Genomic DNA, 24459 nt, shown 5'->3' on the forward strand with positions numbered 1-24459 from the left:
GCTACCAGAGCTTCAGACTGAAAAAGTTGGTATAATTCTTCAATTTCATTGTCACTGGATTTAGTGGTTAGTGTGTAAATTTGAATAGTAGTGGTATTAACTGGTCTTCCTTGTAAGGTGTATGGATTTTATCCTATTACAGACAGCATTGTACTTCAAGACAAATCTTGATATGTTCTTTTTGATAATGAATGTGATACCATTCATCCTCAATATGTCTTTCCTGGCATAGCAAACAAGAAAAACAATAACTTGAAAATAGAATTATAAGAAATAGTATCAACTGTCAATTGCTAAATTTAACAAGTATAATTTCACTTAAAAAATTAAAATTTAGGTTTTTAAATTTTCTTACAGAAAATGGCATCCTGCACAGACACAGGGATCATGAATACATTTTAATGTAATGGTACAAATCTATACAAGCCCATTAATGATAAGTTCTGTGAGATTCTTTTGCATACAATAAAAAATGACTCTTTACAACTGTAGTCATTATAACCTTAAAAAGTGCTTGAAAGCTTCTCACTCAAAGATATTAGCTTTTCTGCATTTTAAGTGAAACTAAAATGTAATAAATAGATAAGTCAATTTTGCGAATATATTTTTTAAAAGTAAAGGTCACTGTTATAAAAGCTAATCTGCCCTCTCTTTCAACTGCAGCATATTGTCACCAGTAATGATTTTGCTATTTAACGTAAAACTTGATGAAATTCATTTTGTGATCACAATAGCAGGAAAATTCTTTCAAATAATAAGTTCTATTTCTTAACTGTGTCATTATCAAAGGGCATTGTTGTTTTGTTGTTGTTAAGTGCCGTCGCATCATTCTTACCCATGCCAATCCAGTATAGGATTTCCTAGGAGCAGCTGGTGAGCTTCAACCACTGACCTTACGGTTCAAACTGACTTTGCAGTCCAGTGCATTAGTCCACAATGTCACACCAAAACCCCCAAAGGGCAGTAGTAGGCATCAAAACAAAGAGGACTAACATACAGAAAAATAGGGGACAAAAAATGTTATCCCAAACACTAATATTTCTTTGAAAAAAGTCTTTATTGAAACTTCAAAATACTTCTTGAGACATCAAAAGAGCTATTACTTGATAGAAATTGTCTTTTCAAACACAGTTAGGCCATCACATGTAATCAAAGGGAAACTTTTTATTTGTTTTTTTCTATTATTTTATTCCTTTGCCTTTAAAAAATTCTTAGGTATGTCCTCATTTTTTAAATACACATTGATATTGGCCAGTTTTGAAGCACCAGGAGAGTGAAAATAAAACATTTCACCAAGACCTTGTGATACTCAGAAACATGAGAGGATTTATGAAGTACTTCAAGATAATATTTCACAATGCATCCACTCTGACAATTCTGCTAATGGAATCAAAATCCAGTTTTTAGCCAATTTGTATCACTTTATTAATTAAAATATAAATCAAATATATTTTCTCATAGAGCTAATATACTTTAACATTTTTGAGACTGTTTTCCCACCATCAGGAAGATTGTGAAATAAGCAGATATAAAAACTCTGTTCTTATCTCTTGAACTGATCAAATAATTCTGAAAAACAGTCTCTTTAGTCTGAAATCATCTTAATTTCTCATGTTGGTATTTTGGGTTGTTTCTTCTCTCTTTCTTCCTTCTTTTATTTCAAGGAAGATTACTAAATACATGAAACGCTAACAAATCTGGTAGAGGAGTAGCAAAGATATTTAATTAAGTATCTATATTTAGATACTCTGCAAGTTGAAAAGAATGACATCATTTGGGTTCAAACATTAATCTCCCCACCAAAATAAAGTTTGGATTATGCAAAGCAATTGCATGCTTTAGTTATTTTTCATTGTTGTTGTGAAGTGCTGTCAAGTCTGTTCCGACCCATAGCAACCCTGTACAAGGTTTCCGAGGAACAGCTGGTGAACTTGAACTGCCGATCTTGCAGTTCTTGCAGTTCAAATGGCTTTGCAGTCTGGCGTATTAACCCACCATGCCACACCAGGACTCCTGTAAAATAGGACTATGATAATTAACTTTATGTAAAATAACCTGAGGTTTGGAAATGCTAAATGACTTGAAAAGGTTACTATGTGCAGAATAATTATTTACACTCAATCACAACTGTTCGTTTCTACATTTTCTATTAAAAGACTCAAGTTAAGTAACATTGGTATAACCTGAGAACTTGCTAGAAATGCAGAGCCCAGGCCTACTGAATCATAATCTGCAGTTTACCATGATCTCCAGATGATTTCAATGTGTTTAAAATTTGATAAATGTTATTTTACAATTCAAACATAGATTTTTTAATTAATGGAAAAAGATATCTGGACTATTGCTCAATCTTATCAGCTTCCACTCCATCTACACGCCCTACCTTCATTTTATAAATGAATAAACAGAACAGATACTGGAGTTTTCCCAGGTTACATAACTAACTACTTGAAAAGTCAGCATAGAACTCAAGACATCGGACCACAATCACAGTCCAAATATTCAGTACATTAGAATTTCCTCAATGCTTTTAGGATAAGAACATTTACGTTATACAAAAAAGGAAATAAGGGAGTACCAAATGGAGAAAGTCTCACCAAATTTTACTTTTCCCTGAAAGGTTAAACTTAATTTTTAATACGGAGGGAAAAATCAGAATACAAAGAGGGTCTTTTCTAGTAACACAATTCTATAATTTTGAAAACAATTCAAAACTTAGAAAAAGTGCTGCAAAGGCATGCTACGCATAGGTTGTCTTGTTGTTGTTAAGTACCGTGGAGTCAGTTCTGACTCATGGTGACCCTGCACAGGGTTTCCAAGGCTGCAAATGTTTATGGGAACAGAAAGCTTTCTCCTGCGGAACAGCTGGTAGTTTTGAATTGCCAACCTTGAGTTTAGCAGCCTGATTCGTAACCACTATGCTACCTAAATATAAGCTAATTGGAAGAGTTTAGAAAACTGGTTTGATCATTCAGGAAGTAATACAATCTTTCTGTGGATTGCAGATCATGTGCCAAACACTGTGCTGACTGAAGACTCAAAAGTGCAGTATAATAATGAGCAAATAGAGGCTATTCTATAAATTTATATTTTGATATTTGAAAGAGACACAATATTATGGAGTAAAAAGGGGATTGAACACAGGGTCTAAGAATCACCTCTGTTCCTATATGACCCTCTTATCCTGTCTCCATTACCCTTTATAGTCTCTGAGCCCCATTGTCTTACAACACAGGAAACAAGCACATGCCCTCATTTCTCAAGGAGATGTCATGAAATGAAAATACAATATCATATAAAGAAATGCTTTTCTGAATTTTTAGTAATCACATTTAGAATGAGGAAAGAAATGAATGACATAAATGAACACCTTAACCCTTGTAACTCAAAGATAGAATATTTTAAATTGAGAAACAACTAGATACCAATGAAATCATCATCAGTATTTTTTTCCTCTTCATATGTACAAGTGCACATTGCCAATGGATGTTGAAAATTTCTTAGAGAAAACTTCTCAGAGAGATATGTTTTCTTCTTGCCTAAAAGCATCTTGACACATGTATTTATCCAGAGCTTTTGGCAAAGAAGAAAAGAACCTAATGGGGTACTTCCATCAGAAAGAGAAATGTGAACAGTGAGGAAGTTCATCGATATACTCACCAATTATTCTTAAGTGACACCCTCTGTCCCCTTAACCAGTAACTCCACAGATAAATACATCTATCCTAAGTGTTTCTCTTACAGACACCTGTAGTACAGGTATTCTGTATTTGTCAGGGTTCTGTCCCACAGGTTTTTCCTCAGGATTTTCAGTGAAGTAAAATTTTGGTTGCTTTAATTCTTCACTTTTAAGCCAATCATTTGTTCCAGCAGTTCTGATCACCTTGGTGTTAACTTTTTGTAAGTGCTGCTACTAAACTGAAAAGCTTTCATGAGTATAGTAACTGCTGATGGAGCTTATTTCTTAAGCACTACAATATCAAAAATAATACAAAAATGAAACATTCAATGAGAAACTTTGAGAAAGAAGAGAAACTGGAGGAGGGGAAAGGATTTTTGAATAGAATAATATGAAAATATTTTGCAATTAGATAAACTCAAATAAGATCTGACAATAGATTGTGTAAGGCAGAGGAACAGCTGTGTGTTTCTGGCACAGCCAACTTCAGCCGTAATTATGTAATGTGATTGGCCTCTGCAGACATGGACCCAGTAGCTCAGATTTCAGCTCTCCACAGTTAAGTTTTTGTTGCTGACAGAAGGAACCAGTGACTGACTTGAAAGATCTGTTTCAATAAAGGCTTGGGAGACTGTTTTCCTGGCAAGTCATTTCTTAGTTTTGTTTTTCTACCTCAATGATAGATGTCTTAGGAAAGATTAAGTATAGAACAACTTCTAAGATTTCTGGGACCCTAAAGCAAATCTTTAGTTTTATATTTTCAATGACCAAATTGAATTAATTATAGTAAATTATATCTTCTTTGGATGAAAAGAATTGTATCAAAAAAGACAGTTGGTTTAGTGACCGCTATACTTTCTTAATTCTAATCAATTTATGAACAATTTGATTTTTAAAAAATTTTACCAAATTAAGTTATCTTCTTTTATAGAACTAAGGGCTGTTTTTATCAGTTTCTAAGGGCCTGGTGTTGCATTGTGGGCTAATGCATCAGACTGCACAATTGTTTGGACTACAAGGTCAGTGGTTCAAGCTCACCAGCTGCTCCTTGGAAACCCTATACAGGGTCGCTATGGGTCGGAATTGACTCGACGACACTTAGCAACAAAAGGGCTTTATAGAGGTATTTTAAAAATATGTTGTGCACCTGACTTTCCTGCATGTATTTTACATGCATACTTGTTTTAATTCATTAAATATTCTACTCTTTTAATTCATTAAATATGTTATACTTTTCTTTGTAGAGTATACAATTCTTATGAAAGAGATTACACTGGTAACAAATTCAATAGAAGAAATAAAGATTTGAGATGTAATACATTCCTATTCAAGTCTGATTAGAATGTTTGTGCTTTCCACTACACTTGAAAGTTTATTTGAAATTCTGAGTTACAACTCATTTTGATTACAAAAAGACTACTATTCCCATAAGGATATTGATGGATTTGCTTTCTATGATTAGGAGACTCAGATAAGGACAAAATCATCAAATTGCAATTTTGTCTTCACCAAATACTAGGCTTAGCTATGGGATAATCAAAAGAATATTGAAGTTTAAATCTTTGTTTAGTTTCCCTGAGTTTCCCCCCAAAAAAACAGCTTACTACATTATTGTCAGACCTTGGATAATGGTTTAAATAGTTAACAAGCTTAATTCTCTCATAATATATGTATCAACTGGCATAGTTCCCAATTAAACAAAGGAAAGAAATGAAGAAAAAAAAAATTAACTGGCCTACTTTAGAATTTTGAAAACCCCAAATTATTATAATTCCTTGAAATACATGTAAAACTTGTGAGGTATTTTCTCCATCTTAATATATTTCCCTTAAAATTATATCCCCAAACACCTGTATCTCAGGTCAAAGTTACCTTATTTTAGCTGATGCTTTCAGAGGAACTGATTGGGAAAACTAAAAACTACCCTAAGTCTAGACATGCTTGACATAGGAATTTCCATGGTATTAGAAAAAGAAGGTATATTAATCTGATAGCTTAATGTGAGGAGATGATGTGTCAGAAGATAAGCTTGTATCCAGATGCCAATTCAATAAGATTATATGGACAGTTATATACTAGAATGGTGTCTTGACATCAGATACTCTACTTTTGGTACAGAGTAGATTTGCCTTAGGATTCTGGCAATCATATCCAACAGAAGATTCTTATTAGAATGTAATCTCTTGTCTAAGCTCAAAAGCTATAAAAGAAATGAGAAACACAGAAAGTATTTTAAAATTTAACATATACAATTATGAAACTTTGTATAAATTGGTCAGACTAATAAATATTAAGGCAAATAATTAATGTTAAGGTTAATAGACCTATAAAGAGTTCATGAAAATCTATGAGGAAACCACTGAAGTCCAAATAAATGGACAAAGGTTATGAACAGATGACTTGAAAAATCAAGACTAGTTAAAAGAAGTGCTAGCTTCTCAGAGAAATCAATTTTTTTTGCATCAAATGAGAATATGTTGATATACATACATAAATATGACAATAATATAGTGGAAAAAATGTATCCACCCAGGTACTGCTTGTGGAAGTACAAATTCACTTATTTTTAATTGTGGTAAGTTGAAAAGTCCTTGTAACATTTTTATATATACAACTCATTGTAATACTCGCTTTCATCATGTTATGCATCCTTTATAACCATTTCCAAAAAATTTCTATCATCCTTAATATAAACTCAGTGCTCTCCTAGTCTTTTTCAGGTAGCATTCTGACAATATGAGGAGTCCTGGTGTGGCACTGTAGGATAAACACTGAACTACTAGCCACAAGGTTGATGGCTCAAACCTACTAGTGCTCCTTGGAAACCCTATACAGGGTTGCTATGAGTCAAACTTTACCCAAAGGGTCTTACCAACAACAACACAAAAATAATTTGTATGCATTGAATTAAAAATGTATCAAAATGTGTCAGTTATTAACAGTGTTGCTATGCATGACAATACTATATAGAATGCAAAAAAATCTTGTGTTTTATTTTCTGTAAAGACATTTTTTAAGAGAAACAGCATTGCTTTTAATGAAAAAACAAGCAGAGTGTCCACCACACACTTCCTAGACATAACATTTTAATGTTAGTCCTACCTAGATACTATAGTCTATGTAAATCTTATTTCCAAATATCATTATTTATATTACTTTTTTTAATTACTAAATAGGGGTTTTAGAATTTAAATGTTATTTTGATGCTGAAAGAGATTATTGCACTGGTATGTCAGCACTTATTGATATATAATAATGGGTCAAGAAGGAAAAATGGTTACCAAAATACATCTTTCAAAACGTTACTTAAAATAATGACATAAGTATATACTTTCAATGTTGCAATGTAAGTTTTAAATGCATAATTGAGGGTTGAGTGAATTTTCAATGATTTACTCCAACTCTATATGAAAACCAGTGGCATGTTTATGAAGCCTGAGAGATCATGTAACAGAGACCAGGTTCTGAGGAAAAGCTTTACAATGACCTACTGTCCTTGTCTTCTTCTCTCTAGCCTAAGAACAGATGTGTCATCAAAACTATTCAACAAGTGTGTGGCAAAAACAGTGAACTAGTCTCTTAGTTTTTTTATAAGCAAATATAATAAGAACCACAAATTTATATTCAATTATCTATGCATTTAAGAATATATCTACATCTTGACTATACATGCCACACTTTTAAACTTCTATAGAGTAATGAAGAAGTTTCTGAATATACTGAAAACACTGGAATCCTGATTTCTTTGTTCTTTAGTGAACTGGAGTTATATCATACCTCTTAGGTACCAGATTATTCTCTATTCCCTCAATTTTTACATTTTATTTTAGCCTTTGATTTTATTCTAGACCCTAAAATTTTAAAACACATTTAAAAACAAAAAGGGCTGTTTAAAGTTAGTATAAGTTAAGAACACTTGACACCAAAGGACCCATCCCAGTAGCTAAGTGTCCTCTGCAAACTGTAATCACTCCTGTTTTATACAACTACCAGGTTTTATGGTTGATTTTTTTTTCTCTTAATTTGTTAGTGATTGACAGGCACCAAAATTTAGAATGCAGAGCCACATGACAGCTGCAGCACAATGCTCAGCAAGAAAATAAAAGCCAGTGTTCCAAAATCAGGAGGCAGATTCCCAGGCCGCTCTCTGAGTCTGCACACCATGTCTGTACATTAATGGGAGGTGAAAGGACTCCGCCTGGTGGGGTGGAATGCATATTATGTGGTGCCTTTAAACATTAAGACTGACCACCTGCGCAGGAGACACACAAAGATAAATTCAGCCCATCCTTTATATATTCATAAAAACATGACAGATTGTGGACTACTGAGCCAGATGCCATAGGGTCTTTTTAATTCAACAGTAATCTTGTTTCTGTTACTGCTTCATCCATTTAAAAGATGAGCCAGGGCCACAGAGAACCTCATCTTCTCAAAACAGATTTTCCTTGGAAACATTCCATTTACTTATTAGGAGCTGACATCTTCTTATAACCAGCAAGATTTAATTGCTTCACATAATTTCTGCTTTCCTTCTAAGATTATGATTTTTTTAAAGTGGAATAGACTTTTCTACTTCTAATCCAAACTCATGTGGTATCCATTCCAAGTGAAATGCATAATCTTTGGAGTGAAAACAAGATTGATTTTGATATTCGTATGTAGGTGTGGTGCTGTGGGCTAATGCGTCAGACTGAAAAATCATTTGAACTGCAAGGTCAGTGGTTCATGCTCACCAGCTGCTCCTTGGAAACCCTATACAGGGTCACTATGGGTCAGAATCAACTTGATGGCACTTAACAACAACAACAAGTACACTTGACTTCATCACAGACAGTCAAGTTAGGTGCACATGGATCTTTGCAAATTAATATTCATTTCAAACAATCCAGGTAACAAATCCTTTCCTATTTAATTAAACCAGTTTCTCCCAAGAAATATCCTGCAAATATTAGATACATACAGTTGATTATAGACACATAATTTATTTATGAAAATTCTATCCAATTAATGCAAACAAACAAGCAAAAATCACAACTGAATATAACCAAGGACTTTTTTTTTCCATTCAAATTGCACAAGTAAACAGTCCATTAATTATGGGATGTTTTCAGCCTTTAAAAAGTATGGTATGCAAATGTAACTATTTTCACATTCCTACTTTTTATGCCTTGGAGTTTCTGGGTTTTATTTTGTGAACGAAATAAAACTAGCACATAGCATGAAAATTTGTGCTTAATCACATCTAACTGAAAGAGTGATTAACACATCTCTAAAACCAAGAAGAATTTGCAAAGTAACTCTTGGATATACAATAAGAAATAATGTATTTCTAGAATCATTATTATTGTAAATATTACTGATTAAAATTATCTTCTTTTTTTTTAATGTGAAAAATGTGTACTGTCTTAGACTGGTCATATGTATTGAGTAATCATTAGGCTAATATGCCGAGAGTGGGGAAAGATCATAGAGCTCAGCTGATGAGACATGAGCTTGGCATTGCTTCCTCTATTATCAACCATTAGGCATGAGACTAGATTACATCATCTACAACTAACTTTAAAACATTATTTGATACTTTCATGTAATTGCTCTCCTGTGGGTTTTTTTTTTTTTTTTTCTTCTGTCAACAAAATTTATTTACCAGTTATTGAGAATGTATACTTTAAAAAATCTTTTTGGCATCTAGTAAGCTTTTTGGAAATTTACCATTTAAATTCATGACCTCCACCTCCTTAATTTGTTAATTGTTATGACAAATATATTTCTCTACTGAGTCCCCCAATATGTAACAGAAAACATTATATGTTGTGGTGTTGTTGATAGATGTCATTGAGACAGTTCTGATTCATAGAAACCTCAGTATAAGAAAAGGAAACAAATTGTTGCTATGTGTGAGCCCATTGTTGCAATCATTGTGTTAAGCCATCTCATTGAGGGTCTTCCGCTGTTTTTCTGACCTTCCGCTTCACCAAGCATGATGTCCTTCTCCAGTGATCATCTCTCCTAATAACACGTCAAAAGTATATGCGACAAACTCTCTTCTAAGAAACATTCTGGCTGTGCTTCTCCCAACATAGATTTCTTCATTCTTTTAGCAATCCATAGTATATCCAATATTCTTCACCAATATCATAGTTCAAAGCACCATTTCTTCTTTGATCTTCCACGTTGTTTCTATAGCTTTCACATACATATGAGGATATTGAAAATACTATAGCTTGGGTTAGGCTCACTTTAGTCCTCAAAGTGTTTGCTTTTTAACACTTTAAAGAGATCTTTTTGTATGAAAATTTTCAATTCAATAGCTTAACTTAATTTCTTGACTGCTGCTTTCATGTAAAATATGGTGGAATCATATTTAAAAACAAAACAAATTTGACAACTTCAATCTTGTCTCTATTTATTATGTTCTTGCTTATAGGTTGAGTTGTTTTCTTTATTTTGAAGTGTAATCCATATTTAAAGTTGTGCTCTTTGATCACCATCAGCAAGTTCTTCAAGTCCTCTTCACTTTTCACCAGCAAGATTGTTTTATCTGCATATCTCAGTTTATTAATGAGACTTCCCCCAATCCCCTAAAGCCACATTTTTCTTCATGTAGTCAAGCTTCTTGAATTATTTACTCAGCATCCAGATGTATTAAGTATTGTGACTAGATTCAATTCTGATGAATACCTTTCCTTATTTTAAATCATGCAGTATATCTTTGTTTTGTTGGAATGACTGCTTCTTGGTCTATGTGTGTGTTCTACATGAATACAATTAGTTGTTCTTGATTTTCCATTATCTGCAATGTTATCCATTATTTCTTATGATCCACCTAGTCAAATGCTACCACTTTTATGTCAGTTTGTTGTACTGCGGTGGCTTGTATGATACTTTTATTTTGTAAGCTATGCTATGTGTAGTGTAAATACCAGAAGGGACACCCATGGTGAACAGGTTTCAGCTGAGCTTCCAGATGAAGACAGATAAGGAAAAAGGAGAGACAGACTACTTCATCAGAAGTACTACTTCATCAATTTACTCATTGAAAACCTTATGAATAGCAGTGGAACACTATCAGAATCAGAATATTGAAACATAATGACAAGCACAGGAATATTGTCAAACATAGTGTTAGTCACTCTTTCAATTAGATATGATTAAACACAAATTGCCTTGTTATGTGCCAGCTTTGTTTCATCTTCACAAAATAAAATCCAAAAGCTCTGAGGCAGAAAAAGTAAGACTGAAAATAGTTGCATTTTCATATTATATTTGATAAGTCTATAAACATCCTATAATTAATGGGCAATTTACTTTTGCAACATAAAAGATGACTACACACATGGATATCACCAGACAGAATACACAGAAATCAAATTGACTATACTTGTAAAAAGAGAGAGTAGAAAAGCTCACTATCATCAGCCAAAATAAGTCCAAGAGCAGACCACCAACTGCTCCTATGCAAGTTTAGGCTGAAGCTGAAAAAAATTAAAAGAAATCCACAAAAGCCAAAATGTGGCCATGAATATATTCCACCTGAATTTAGAGATCATCTGAAAAACAGATTTGATGCTTTAGACACTAAAGATGAAGACCAGAAGAGTTGTGAGATGACATCAAAAAATTAATACAGAAAGAAAGCTAAAGGACAATGTTTTTGTTGTTGTTCTTAAGTGCCGTTGAGTTGGTTCTGACCTATAGCAATCCAGTTTAGGGTTTCAAAGGAGTGGCTAGTGAGTTTGAATCACCGACCTTGTGTTTAAAACTGACTCTGTAGTCCAACACATTAACTACAGCTTCACACTGGGACTCTAAAAGAGCATTGCTGTTGTTGTTTTTAAGTGCTGTCGAGTTGGTTCTGACCCATAATGACCCTATTAGGGTTTGTGAGAAGAGGCTGGTGAGCTTGAACCACCAAGCTTGCAGTTCAAACAACTTTTCAGTCCAGCATATTAACCTGCAGAGCCACACCAGGACTCCAAAGGGGAATTAAAAAGACAAAAAACAAGGAAAAGACCAAAAAGAAATATCAGAACAGACTCTTTTCAAAGGTCAGTTCAAGAAGACAAAGTCAAATATTTTAACAAAATGTGCAGAGACCTGGAGTAGAAAAAGAAAAGGGAAGAACACTCTCAACATTTGTCAACCTGAGGGAAGTGCAGAAAAAGTTCAAGCCTCGACTTATGGTATTGAAGGATTCTATGGGAAAAATATTGAATGATCCAAACACATTTAAAAGAATAGCCAAGGACAAGGAGAGCTGAGAGTGAAGTGTCCCACTGATATGAAATAAGAAGAGATGCACAAGAATGCCCAAACTTGTAGATAGTACTCATTCGACCTAGCCTCTATGGCTGGATGATCAGAACTCAGCTAGAAGAAGATTAAAAAAAAATTTTTTTTTTTTTTGGATAAAGCAAACAAGTGTAAATTGCTACAATTTGAAACCTATACTTATGGATGGAGTAACTCAAAATGCCAACTGAGAGGGAAGGAGTCTTCACATCAAATATCAAACCTATTCCCTTTGTATACAGGGTTGATACTGGCTACCTAAAATGAGGTGACTATAAAGGCATGAAGTGACTGGCTTACACGTTTTTAAGAGGGAGTTTAGTTTCAGAGTGTGTGTGGGAAAGTAGAGTTCCCACTACCTATGAATAATTTTCATCTTGTGTAGATGGTTCTGGTGAAAGGAAACAGGTATCCGATTCTTATTATTCAATAGTGAATAACTATTATCATGATTAATTGTGATTGTCAAAACTGTAAAGGCAGAAGTTTTGTAACAAAAAAGGAGGAGTAGTTAATCTTACAGTCTAATAACAGTGAACCCTAGGACCATCAAGGGAAAAGCAGGAGAGGATTGTAGCACCCTATCCAGAGAAGCAGTGACACCAGAGATGGAGACAAAGATGATGACATGGAGAGATAGAGTAGCCTAGGACTCTAGATTCTTGGAAAGAGAAAGGCTGTATGCTGGTGGCCAGGAGGCAGGCTTGCAGAATGTGCCCTTTGGCTGTTTAAATGATTATATATTCCTGAGTGTTTTTGTATACATCCAAATTAAAACAAAACAACAACAACAACAAAAAAAACAACAACAGAGGGAATAGAAACGAATACTGTTGAACAATGATGCACGGAGGCGAATGTAATCATTGCAATGAAACAATCAGTGTAAAACCTATGTTCTCCCATGTGAACAATTGCTCAATTCACAATAAAAACTTAAAAAACAAAAAGCCTTAGAAGATGGAAGGAATACACAGAGTCACTGTACCAAAAAGAAATAGTCAATGTTGGACCATTTCAAGGGTTAGCATATGATCAAGAGCCAATGATCCCGAAAGAAGAAATCCAAAGCACACTGAAGGTATTGGCAAAGAAAAGGTCACTGGGCACTGATGGAATACAAACTGAAATCTTTCAACAAACTGATGTGGCACTGGAGGCACTTACTCATCTATGCCAAGAAATTTCACAGAAAATCACCTGGCTAATTGATTGGAACAGATCCATATTTATGCCCATTCCAAAACAAAATGTGACCCAACGGAATGTATAAATCATTGGGTGATGTCATTAATACAACAGGCAAATAAAAATTTGCTTGAGATAATTCCAAAACAGATGCAGTCATACATTGACAAAGAGCTTCCAGAGGTTCAAGCTGGATTCAGAAGAGGATGTGGAATGAGTGATATCATTGCTAACGTCTAATGAATCTTGAATGAAATAGAGAACACCAGAAAGATGTTTACCTGTGCTTTATTGACTATGCAAAGGCTTTCAATTGTGTGGATCATGACCACCTATGGACAACATTGGGTAAAATGAGTATTCCAGAAAACTTAATTGTGCTCACGAGGAACCTGTTAATAGACCAAGAGGCAGTTGTTCTAATGGAGCAAGGGAAAACCAAATGGTTTAAAATTAGGAAACATGTGTGCCAGGTTTGTATTCTTTCAACATACTTATTCAATCTGTATGCTGAGCAAGTAATTTGAGAAACTGGATTATATTTAGAAATATGTGGCATTAGGACTGGAGGAAGACTCATTATCTACCATTGATATGCAGATGATACAACCTTGCTTGCCGAAAGTGAAGCTGGACAGTGAATAAGGAAGATCGTAGAAGAATTGATGCCTTTGAAATGTGTTGTTGGAGGAGAATACTAAAAGTTCCATGGACTGCCAAAAGAACAATAGATCTGTTTTGGAAGAAGTGCAGCCAGAGTGCTCCTTGGAGGCCAAGATGGCTAAGCTTCGTCTCTCATACTTTGGGCATATTGTCAGGAGGGAACAGTCGCTAGAGAAGGGTATCATGCTTGGTAAGATGGAGGGTTGGAGAAAAAGAGGAAGACCCCCAATGAGATGGATTGGCCAGGTGGCAGCATCGAGGGACTCAAGTGTGGCAGTGATAGTGAGGTTGGCCCAGGATCGGATATTGTTTTGTTCTGCTGTGCATGGGGTTGCTATGAGTCGGTTCCAACTTGATGGCACCTGACAACAGCAACAACAACAACAACAGCTGGTAGTTTCGAACAGCTGACTTTGAGGCTCACAGCCTGATTTGTAACCACTACTACCTGCAAATTTGGGAGTATGTACATGGTTTCCTGTCTCTCCCTTTCTTTTCCTTACTGCATGCAGAACTACAGTTCTATACAAAATACTCTCAGGGCTCATTTAAAATAGTTTTAGAAATATGACAATGATAAGAACATCAGTTTGGGAATCAAAAGAGGTCTGAGTTCATACTAGGAGTTTATCACTTGCTGGTGTTGTGCTGTAGCATAAGCACTGTTCCTCAAGGTCAGTTTGAACCACAAGGTCGGCAGTACAAACTCACCAGCTGCTCCACAGAAACTACACAGGGTCACTATGATTTGAAACACCTGCACAGCACTTAAAAACAACAACAAACTGTCTGATTCTCAGTTTGCTAATCTTCAAAATAGCACTAAAATGTCATTTATCTTATAAGGAATAAAGAAAGGTAGATAACATACATGGAACATAATGGTGGTGGTTATGTGTCGTGGAGCTGGAACTGACTCACAGCCACTCTGTACAGGGTTTCCGAAGCTGTAAATCTTTATGGGAGAAGACAGCCTCATCTTTCTCCTGGGGAACAGCTGGTAGTTTCGAACTGCTGACCTTGTGATTCGCAGCCCAATTTGTAACTACTACGCTACTACACCTAAAACAACAAATTATCATATCATATACTAAGGCATTGGGAGGGCGCTGGCTCCATACGATAAGCAATGAACTGCAAATGTGGTTAGGAGACTGCCAGCTGTTCGTGGGAGAAAGACAAGGCTTTCTGTCTCCTCAAACATCTTTTGACTTGGAAACCCTTTGAGTCAGAACCAAGTTGACAGCACTTAATAACAACAACAACAATATTAAAGTATTGCGGCAGTGGGACAATCTAAATGGCTTCCTGCAAAAATTTTTAAACAAGTGGAAATATTTCTCACAGAAAGAATCAGACTTCTAAGGAAGACACATGACCATATTTATAGAAAAGTGTATCAGTGACCATCAGATTACATTTCAGAGTAATCTAATTAATCTTTGAAAAAGATAACTATTCATTTAAGAAAAGTCCTGGAAATCTGTGAAATAAAATGTTGCCTAAATCTGAATTAAAGATAAAGCTAACAAAATGTCTAATTAAAAAGTAAAAGTAGGTTTTCACTTTCTCATGAATTCATTTTCAGATTATTTACACATTTATAGATATGCAAAATTTTTATTTTACTTACTACCAAACAGGTATTCATGACAGTGAGTGGGACAGCATGCCTCTACATTTTAGAATCTTCTCCGCACCTCACCTCTTCCCTCTGTTGTGGTTAGGAAATGAGAAAAAGAAATGGAGAAACAAATCCATTCCTCATGATCCTTTTAAATATCTTTATCAGAGACTAACCTGACCTAGAGAAACTAGAAAACATAATGCTATGTCCATGACCCCTGACACATGCCAATTCCATGTGTCATGGTACACAATTACTCAATGGGGTTTATTACCTATAATCTTTATAGAAGTATGTCACCAAGAATTTATCTTCTGTGGAGTCCCTAGGTAGGTTCAAACACCCAACCTTTCAGTTAGCAACAGATTACTAACTGCTTCCATTACAGCTTCTTGGCCGTTTAATAAGGGATGTTTTTAAGAAAATAAGAGTCTCACTAGTTGTTATGTAAAAATCTCATTTTTAACTCTTCATTAAAAAATGTTTTTCAAATATCTTATTTTTTGCTATTCCTTTTTTGTTTGTTACTTATAGATGAACAGATTTTTTTAAAAGTTCACTTTATCTACAGACTATTTAAACCTTGGAATTTTTAATGGGGAATAATAATATAATGAGTTATTATTAATAACCATTATGATTGCTCCTGTTGTGGTGCTATAGGATGAGCGCTGGACGGTGAGCACATAATTGTTGGTTCAAACCTACCAACTGCTCCTCTCTGAGCAGGGGTACTATGAGTTAGAATTGACTCGATAGCACTTAACCACAACAAAGATTGCTTTGAGAAAGACATCTGTCTCTTATTATTGTTGATGTTGTTAAGTGTCATCAAGTTGGTTCAACTCAGAGAGACCCTGTAAAGGGTTTCTGAGTAGTGGCTGATAGATTTTAACCATAGAACTTGTGGTTAGGAGTCCAGTGCTTATCATACAGCACTGCAACCTGTTTCTGTGTTACATATATATAAGTATATGTATACATATATATTCTTTTTAAGTGTCATCAAGTTGCTTCTGACTCATAGGGAGTCTTAGAATAAAGCACTAGACTGCAAGGTGTGTTTGAACTGCAGAACAAGAAGTTCAAACTAACCAGCCACTCCTCAAAAACCTTATATGGAGTCACTATGAGTCAGAATGGAGTCCTGGTGTGGCACTGTGAGTTAATGCGCCAGACTGCAAAGCTGTTTGAACTGCAAGGTCAGTGGTTCAAGCTCACTAGCCACTCCTCAGAAACCCTATACAGCGTCTCTAAGGGTTGGAACTGACTCAACAGCACTTTACAACAACAACTACATGAGTCAGAACTTACTTGACAGCCCTTAACAAGATAGGGTTTCAAGAGAGTGACTGATGACTTTTAGCCACCAACTTTGCAGTTAGCAGTCCAGTGTTCATCCACACCAGGACTCTGTGTTATTGTTTGTTGTTAAGTACTCTCTCATAGCAACCCTGTACAGGGTTCAAAGAATGGTTGTTAGCTTTGAACTGATGACCATCCAGTACTTACCCTACATGGCCACACCAAGACTCTAGGTTATTATTGGAGACTCCCAAATACCAAATGATGCCATATAAGTAATTAATTTCATATAAAATTATAATAGTTCTTCTACTAAACACTGGGTTTCATCCATACTTTATCTGTGATTACTAAAATGATATTTTGCTCTTAGCACATTATGTGCCACTTGAAATGGTGATGACTAGGTATGACAACTAAGGTTTCGTGTCAACTTCACTGGGCCAGGATTTTCAGTGGTTTTGCGATTGAAATTTGTTATCCTACAAGATGAAATCTAATACAATGTAATCAACTCTATGATGATGTTGGTTATAAGCATCTAACCCTCATGGTTGTGGTCTGCTTCCAGTATATTGGACACTCAAGCAAAGTTTGCTTTCTTTCTGCTGGCTGGGACTGGATCTTTTATCTGACTTATCCTAGTTTTCTATGTTGTTGTTAAGTGCCATTGAGTCAGTTCTGACCCATAGTGACTCTATGTGGTGTTTCCAAGGAGCAACTGGTAAACTTGAACCATTGACCTTGCAGTTCAAACTGACTTTGCAGTCCAGCACATTAACCCACAGCACGAAAAGTAAACAACAGCCTGCCTTCACACCTGATGGACTTGCCTGTCTGCCATCTTATCTGCTGATCTTGGTTTATCTGATCTGGATTTGAGACTCTCCAACTTCTACGTTTGTGTGAGTCACTTCTTTGATATAAGCTACAGATAAGCAAAGTTCCACATGTTTTGTTTCTCTAGAGAAACCAGCTTAAGACACCAGGCAACTTACCATCTACAGAATAATGCTTTATACCAACAAATAAGAAAGCCTCACAATATATTATATGACTATCAATCAACAGCTTGTGTCATTAAAAAGGAAAGAAATAAAATCATCAAAAAGGACAGGTGTTTAAAGCCCACATATTTTAGCAAATAAATAGCAGTTTTAAAATAAGGCATTATGTGTGAGCCAACACCATGTGGCTGCCCTTATGTTGAGACAGTGCATGAGTGTTTTTTGTTTTTGTTTCACTAGATTTTTCCCTTTCTTTTTTGTATTTTTTTTTTTTTTATAACCCAATAGGACTTCTGATGTTGCACCTAGGATCAGCACTGGACTAGAAACCAAAAGGTCAACAGTTCAATCCTATCAGCTGCTCCTCAGAAACCCTTTACTGGGTCACTATGAGTCAGAACCTACTAGAGGGCACTAAACAAAAACAACACATATATGTTGAAGAGGAGTTAAAATTCAGTGGAATAGTTTAAAGATTTCTCCCATTTTTATTAATTTGAATCCTCCCAAATTTGTCAGGCTTTATGATTGTTTTTATATGACACTTAAAATGGATTATCTTTATTAAAAATGCTATATAAAAGAGTGCATACAATACTTATTTTTAGCTGCTGTGGAATGGGTTTGAACTCATAGCAACCCTGTGTACAATAGAAGGAAATACTGTCTGATGTTTTGTTAGCTTCATAATCTTTAATATATATATACAACATTATAAACATAAATCTATCACTTATCAGTCAGTTTGTCATACTGTGGTGACTTGTGTGTTGCTGTGATTTGGGAAACTACGCCACTGATATTTTAAATATCAGCATGGTTATCTACAGTAGACAGGTTTCAGCAGAGCTTCCAGACAAAGACAGACTTGTAGGAAGGAGAGACAGATGACATTAATGGTTAGCCAGTGAAAATCTTATGAATATCAGTGGAACATTGCCCGATATAGTGCACAGAAATGAACCCTCAGTTTGGAAGGTACTCAAAATATGACTGGAGAAAATCTGCCTCCTCAAAGTAGAGTTGACATGGATGTAGTAAAGCTTTTCGGACCTTCATTTACTGATGGGGCACAACTCAAATTGAGAAGAAACAATGAAAGCATCTATTAATAATCAGAACATTTAATGTATGAAGAATGAATCCAGGAAAACTGGAAATTATCAGAAATGAAATTGAATGCAGAAGGATCAGTACCCTAAGCATTAGTGAGCTGAAATAGATAGACAAGTATTAGCCATTTTTAATTGAACAATAAAATGATTTACTCTGTCAGGAACTACAAAATAAAGAGGAAAGACATCACATTCATCATAACAAGCAGGATTTCAAGATCTATCTTGAAGTACAATGCTGTTTTTTGATAGGATAATATCCACATGACTACAAGGAAGACAATAGAATTCTCCCAACTTCTTCAGTCTGAAATTGAGCAAATATTCAATCAAAATACATTAATAATTACTAGTGATTGCAATGCAAAGGTTGGAAACACAAGGGAAGATTGTTGTTGTTGTAATTAAGTGCTGTCCATTCAGTTCCAACTATGAAGAGACCATGTATAGCATTTCTAAGGAGTGGATGGTGGGTTTGAATCATTTAACTTGCAATTAGCAGTCCAGTGCTTATCCAACAGATAAGAAAGGGTTTTGTAAGACCAAAAATGTATTCATTGCAAACACATTTTTTTTAGCAACGTAAATGGTGACTACACATATGAACTTCAAGAGGTAAAATACACAGGAATCAAACTGACTACAAATGTAGAAAAGGACCCTGGAGAAGTTCAATACCATCAGCCAAAAGAAAGAGAGATCCATTTTCAAACAGATTACCAATCACTCAAATACAAGATCAGGCTGAAGCTGAAAACAAAAAGCAAAAACAAATAACTACATGGGATCCAAAATATGATCTTGAGCATATCCCAATTGAATTTGGAGACCATATCAAGTAAAGATTTGATGCATTCGACACTAATGACTGAAGACCAGAGGAAATGTGGGATGACATCAAGAACATCATACAGGAAGAAAGCAAAAGTCACTAAGAAAATAGGAAAGAAAGAAAAGACCTAAATGTGTGTCAGAAGAGACTCTAAAACTAGCTCTGGAGCATAGAGAAACTAAAGCAACTGGAAGAAATGAGGAATTAAAACAGAAAATTTCAAAGACCAGCTCTGGAAGAAAAAGTAAATGTGCAAAGTACTGGAATTAGATAACCAAAAGGGATTAACACGTTCATCATTTCTCAGTCTGAAAGAATTGTAGAAGAATTTCAAACTTCAAATTGCAATCTTGAAGAATTCTATGGGCAAAACATTGAATGATGCAGGAAGCATCAAAAAGAAGATGGAAGAAATAAACAGACTCACTCTACCCAAAATAATTGGTTGATGTTCAATTATTTTAAGAGGTAGCATAAGATCATATCAAAGGAAGGATCCCAAGGTTCACCAAAGGCATTAATGAAAAGCAAGGTCACAGGAATTGACAGAATAATTTCAACATACTGATGCAGTGTTGGAGACTTTCACTCACTTATGCCAAGAAATTTGAAATACAGCTACCTGGCCAATCAATTGAAAGAGATCCATATTTGTGCCCATGAAAAGTTACTTACATGAATGTAGAAATCATCAAACAATATCAGTAATATCACATGCAAATAAAATGTTACTGAAGATAATTCAAATAGTGAATTCACAAGGTGCTATTACAGATGTATATTCACAGGGTGCTATCAGAAATTTAAGCTGGACTCAGGAGAGGACATGGAATTAGAGATACCACTGCCAACATCAGATAGGTATTGGCTGAAAGCAGAGACTATCAGAAAGATATTTAATTGTGCCTTATTGATTATGATATGGACTGACTGAATGAGAATACCAAGCTAACAGTTGGGATTGAGGACAGAATCTGAAATACAAAGTCTTCCTCAAAGATAATGGGACACACATAAGCAGGAAGGAGGAACCAAGCAAGTAAGTAGGGAAGGCAACATGTAAATCCAGAAAGAAATGTCCGAAATGGCAACAAACCTAACAAAGGCTACAGGCAGGAATAGCAGTTAAAGTTGGAGCCAAGAGTTAAAAACCAGGAAAAAGATATTTCAAAACTATAGATTGAAATCAAATAGGACAGGGATCCTTTCCTGTTCCCCCAAAGCCAATATCTGAAGCCTGCATCCATTACACAAAGGTAGGAGGAGGAAAACTTGAAAAAAGTGTTGGAACAGATGTAAAACTATTCATGTTGTTATTGCTAGGAACAGTGCTACATGTATTGCATATATGATTCCCTAATTCTATCACTATCTCTAAAGTACTTTTGTACTATTCCTTTTTTATACATGCAAATTGTGACTCAGTAAGTTTAAGTAACTAGAATTAAAATATAGTTCTTTGTACCCAGTGTCCATATTCTTTTTTAGTAGTTCTTTGGAATTGAAAGTGAATAAATAAAGGCACTTTGAACAATGATGGCTGAAGGGGGGGAAAATGTATATATACCAGTATATATACACTGTTCATATATCTTTTTGAAGAACAGCGCAACAGAATTGACATTTATAATTTGCTTTCAAGGAGGAAATAAAGATTTAATAAATGGAAATGTTAAATACTAACACACAATCTTACACTTCTGGAAAATCTCTTCATATTAATGTTTAGATAACAGAATACCAATATTTTTCACATATGCTGTTGCTTTTGTTGATTTTGTTTAGAAAAGGCATAGCAAAACATACCCTAATCCAACCACTTCTATGTGAAAAATTCAGTGACGTTGATAACATTCTTTGAGTGTACATCCTCAGTTTTCTTTACTAACTTGATCCTCCCATTAACATGCACTCAATGCCCCCTAAGGCTTTTACTTAATCTTCCAAATCACTGTTGTCACTTTGATCTCCTATAGTTAGTTCTTAAATGAGCATAATGTTAAAGGCAGATATATTTTAATAGTTAAGCTAAACTACTGTTTGGTTTTAAGAAGACTTCAAGTTATATTTTTGGTTTAAGGTTTAAAGATTTTCTCACAAGAACTGTTTCACGATTTCTGAAGTACATGAGAAATTTATGTTTTGTTCTTCATTTCACCCTGTTTTGATCAGGAATCTTCCATGATCAAAATGTTCAGTAATGGTAGCCAGACACCATGTGATTCTTCTAGTCTCATGGTAAAGCAGTGAAGTTGCTTACAGAGGAAATTAGCCCCTCATTTCATGACATTCTCCTATTCTTGAATCTCTTTCTCCTTTTTTCTCAAGGCAAAGAGAGATTCATTTAGTTGTAGACACTAAGGAAGTGTTGTTAAGTGCAGTCAAGTTGATTTTGACACATATCAACCCTCTATAGGGTTTCCAAGGAACAGCCGGTGAGTTTGAACCACTGACCTTATCGTTCCAACAGACTTTGTGGTTCAGTGCTTATCCAACAGCATCACAGTAGTTTACTGAATAACCCTGCAAATAATTACAAAACTCTACTTGTACTCACCATTATTTACATACTTGTGACTTACCATGGAGAGAGAAAAGAGATTTTTTTTCATTGCATTCTTAGAAATTTTTACTTTCTGTAACTTGGTCATTTCTGGAAGACTTAGAAAAAATGATGAAGTATTTTTTTAAAAAAAGATCCTATCTTATAAATCTCAAGATGAGGAATATATTTATATAACTCACTATTTCCAAGGGGCAGGGAATTATGGTGTTAGGACTTCAGAGGAAGGAGAAGTTTGAGAAGTTGAAAAGGTCAGGGAAGCCATCCTAGTTATCCTAATCTGACACATGGCAGAGGGACATCTGATGGTTTTGTTAATTCTCCAAATATCAGTGTGTGTGTTCATGCAGTTTCCTGGATATCAGCATTATGTAGCATAAGTCTGTGCCAGGTTTAGTATTAATTGTTTATTAACATTTTCTTTACTGCTCAAAATTTCCCTTTTAAGATTAAACAGAAAGAGGCAAAGCACTTTGCCCTAGGTTGTTTGTGGTGGTGCTTGTGTGACATTTAGTGGATCTGACTCATAGTGTTTCCAAGGCTGTAAATCTTTATGGGAGCAGAAAGTCTCATCCATCTTCCACAAAGCAGCTGGTGGATTGGAACTGCTGACTTTGCAGTTAGCAGCCCAGCGGGTAACCTACTACACCACCAGTTGCCTTAGGCTACAGACTTGAAAAAGACTGAGTTTGGAACTGAACACAGGTGTCACTGACTCCCTAACACCGGTTGGTTGTCCTGCCACACAAGTTCACAGGAATTCTGAGGTGACTGCAAAAAGAACTAGCTCTCATTCTATCCTCATCCATACTCTGCTAATAATGAAGTTTTTGTTTTTAATTGCTTATTTTTTCTTCTTCTATGGCATGGTGAGGTAAACCTGTTTGGTATTTTTTGAAGCCCTTCAGTGGATTTTTGGAATTTTCACATTTTTAACTTATAATGATTTATTTTATCCCAAGTTTTCATACAAAATAATTAAATATATATAACTATATCAATTATATATACATATATATACACACATTTATTATTGTTATTATGTGCCGTGGAGTCGGTATATACATATAAATACAAATATATATGTTGTTGTTGTTATTAAGTGCTGTCGAGTTGGTTCCCACTTATAGCAACCATGTATAGGGTTTCTGAAGAGTTCCTGGTGGGTTTGAACCACTGACCTTGCAACTCAAACTGACATTGGCATCCCGTGAATGATCCTGCAGTGCCACAGCAAGACTCTTTCTATAATAATTCCCCCATAATTCCATAACACCAGGATAATCACTTGAAATGTTTGCTAAGTTCCTTTCCAGGCATTTTCCTACTCATGTTCTAGGAATCCTGGTGCAGCTCCGTAGGATGAGCACTGGATTGCTAACTGCAAGACTGACAGTTCAAACCCATCAACTGCTCTTTGGAAACCTTATTCAAGGTTATTATGAGTTAAAACCGATTTATTGGCACTTAACAAATACAATGCTATTTATGTATTTGTTTACTTCCTTTCTACCATACTTGATCACTATTATCTTATGTTACTTAAAATTTTATTGCATTATTTTACCATGCAGTTGAATTTATTATAAAATAGCAATTTAATGACTTCATAACATTTTATAATATGAATATACATTAACTTAATTAGTATTCATTTATAATTGAATCTTAAGTTCAATTAAGGTTTAAGACTCCAACAAATAACAGTGATAATGTAGCCTTGCACTTAGGTCTTTAATTGTATTTCTAATGTTTTCCATGGAATGCAATTTTGAAAGTCAGATTGCCATTCTTTTTATTACAGAATAACCACTCTTGTTAATGCCAGAAATTGCTTCCAGACAAATTAATCCAATCAGCATTTATTTCTCTTTATTTATTTTACAAAGCATCTCAGCAGAATTTGACACTATTTGTTCCTCCCTCCTTTTTCTTGACATAACACAATGCTTTTCATATATTCCTTTGGCCTCCCTGGCATCTCCTATTGTGTCAAGTTTGTAAATTCTATTATCTATTTCTCATCCACAAGTAAGGGGTCAGTCATCACCTTTAAGGAAAATGCATGCTTTAAGAATAATTTTTTTTCTCTGTCATTCAAATGTTTATATCCAATAACCTAGTTGCCATTACTTTTGGACAACTCACCAATCAACATCTTAGCTGCTAACCTGATTCTTTTCAAATG

This window comes from Chrysochloris asiatica, unplaced genomic scaffold, assembly GCF_000296735.1.
Source record: "Chrysochloris asiatica unplaced genomic scaffold, ChrAsi1.0 scaffold00058, whole genome shotgun sequence".
Lineage (NCBI taxonomy): Eukaryota > Metazoa > Chordata > Mammalia > Afrosoricida > Chrysochloridae > Chrysochloris > Chrysochloris asiatica.